We start from the raw sequence: 3,045 nt of genomic DNA on the forward strand, positions 1-3,045 counted from the left end.
TCTGTTTCTGCCTTGAGTTCCTGCCCTGTTTGTGATGGGATCTCATCTGTGAGGTAAAATGAAGCTGTTCTTCTCCTAGTTGCTTTTGGTCATGGTGTTTTATCAAGGCAATAGAGACCTAATTAGAGCAGTGGGTAAACAAGAACAGGAGTTGAATTTGCAGACGGACTGTTTGAGGCACTATAGTCAACTCCTTCCCTTGGAAACTTAGATTGCAATCTCCTTGTGGAGATCGGGAAATTAAGTCTTAGGGACTCTAAGTAAACTCGGCAAGTTTATACACCTTAGATAAATGTCAGAACAGACCTTTTAATCCATGCCTGACTATTTTTCAAACTGTATCCTTTGTATATGCTCTAACCCATGGAATATTTATAAGTCTTCCAAATTACAAATTGTAATATGAAATGCCTGGTCATATATATCAATATCCTTTATGTTGTAGTTGAATTGAAGGATCTGGTGATTAGAAAAAACGATACTAGTTGAGATATGATTCATTCTGAATCTTCCTTGCACTTGCATAGTATACATTAACTATTTATTGGATAAATGAAAGAGAAAGAAATCTATATTGGTTAGTTATCAAATAAGCAAATAAAATTGAATAACTATCTTCCTCTTTTCATTCATATTATTTAAAACAGAATTAGGTTTGAACACATAGCTATAATTCCAGCATTGAGAAGCAGAGGAAGAAGGATCACAAGTTCAAGGCCAGTTTGGGCTGCGTAATGACTTCCAGGTTAGCCAGGGCTACATTAGCAAGATTTTTATCTCAAAACAAAACAAAACAAACAAAAAATCCACACCACAATTTGTATACTTCTGTACACACTGTCTCATAAGTAAAGAAAAGTCACATTCTTTCATCTTGGAAATATTTATTTTAGTACCCATGATAAATAGCTACTGTGGAGTGAAACTGGCAACCTTATTAGAATTGTCTAGCACATAGTAGACTGAATAAGTATTATGCTCATTTCCCCAGACTTCCATTTCCCATTAAAGATATATTTTTATTTTTATTTTATTATGACACATTTGTATATGTATGTATGTATGTATGTATGTATGTGTGTATGTGTATGTGTGTGTATGTGTGTATGTGTGTATGTGTGTGTATGTGTGTATGTGTGTATGTGTGTATGTGTGTGTGTATGTGTGTGTGTATGTGTGTGTATGTGTGTGTGTGCATGTGTGTGTGTATGTGTGTGTATGTGTGTGTGTGCCTGTGTGTGTGTGTGTGTGTGTATGTGTGTGTGTGTGTGTGTGTGTGTGTGTGTGTGTGTGTGTGTGTATTTTTCCCTTGGTATTACTTATCCTCTCTCCCATTATCCTCACTGGTCTCCTTCCAAGAGAAAAATAGTGTTCTAACAAGGTTAATAAACAAATAACAAACCCCAAAGGAGACAATGTGCAGAGAGTGAAGAACCTTGGAACACTTAATCCTAAATGGGATGTCTCCATCAAATCCCCCCCCTTCAAAGCTCAGGAAACCCTGCACAAGAATGAGTACAAAGATTGTAAGGGCCTGAACGGATGGAGGACACCAAGGAAACAAGACCTTCCAGACATAACAGGACTGACACACATAGGAACTCAGAGACTGTGGCTGTATGCATAGGGCCTACACAGGTCTGAGCCTGATGGAGTGGGTCCCAGTGCTAAGAGGGGAAGTACACTTAGATCTACACCCCTAATCCAGAAGCTATCTCAAATTGATAACAACTTGCAAATAAAAAATTAGTTTTCTCCAAAGGAGTCTCACTAGGGATACAAACCAAGGGCAGGTCCGTTGCCCAGCAGTACATGATCAATGTAAAATGAACTCAGTGGCATCTTTGGAGGTTTTTTTGGTTGTCTCATATTATTTTGTTTGGGCATTTCCCCCTTACTGGAGTTTTGCTTGGATATGTTTTCTAATTTTCTTTCTTTCTTTCTTTCTTTCTTTCTTTCTTTCTTTCTTTCTTTCTTTCTTTCTTTCTTTCTTTGGATTGTGTGTATTTCTAGTAGTTTTTCTTTTTCCTTTTATTCTAGTTTTTTTTAATCTGTCTGTTTTCTTTCTAAAGAGAGAGAAAGAAGGTATAGCATTGAAAGGATGGGGAGATGAAGAAGACCCAGGAAAAGATGAGGGAAAACTTTGTATTAGATTCAGGAAATTTTAATTATTATTAGCCAAATGTCCTAATTTTAAGTATCCCACACAGTCCATCTTTGCATAACAGTGGTTAGAAGCACAGGTTTGCTACAATAACGTCTAAGCTTGAGATTTGACTCCATATCAAACCAGTTGAGTGTTCTGTGCCTGAAGTTTCTCATCTTGTCAAATGAGGATAATAACAGTGTCTGCATCATTATTTGTAGTTAAGAATTACATATGATGCCAGGCGTGGTGGCGCACGCCTTTAATCCCAGCACTTGGGAAGCAGAGGCAGGTGGATTTCTGAGTTCGAGGCCAGCCTGGTCTACAAAGTGAGTTCCAGGACAGCCAGGGCTATACAGAGAAACCCTGTCTCGACCCCCCCCCAATTACATATGATAATGTGAGAAAAATATTAGATACATAGCAAATAATAAATGCTAGCTACGTTTATTGTTGCTGATGTCATTCTAGACTTTCTGAGAGGAAATAATGGGTAAAGTAATGTCCTTCAGCTACAAAAGTGGTTTATGAAGCAACAATATTAAAGCATGATAAGATCAGCAGAAAAATATGATATATGGTTTCGTGGAACAGAATAAAAACTTGGTCCCAAAAAGGTTTAGAAAGTGATAAATTTGGGATTTCTTATCAGTAAGTAGGATGGATTATTCAGGAAATGATGGTGATTCACTTGGTATATTTCTTCATTTAAAAACATGAATTTGTACTCCTTTTTTTCACTGAAGAAAAAAATAGAGTAAGAAAAAAAGTTCATATGATCCTAGCTAAGTGATAAAGCATAGTTTAGAAAATCTCCCCCCAAAAGAAAACCCTCTAAAAAAACCCACCAAATTAAGTTTTGTGCATTTTAAGTTTGTTTAAATCAAAATTTTTACTTT

This window comes from Mus pahari, chromosome X (genome assembly GCF_900095145.1).
Source record: "Mus pahari chromosome X, PAHARI_EIJ_v1.1, whole genome shotgun sequence".
Classification (NCBI taxonomy): domain Eukaryota; kingdom Metazoa; phylum Chordata; class Mammalia; order Rodentia; family Muridae; genus Mus; species Mus pahari.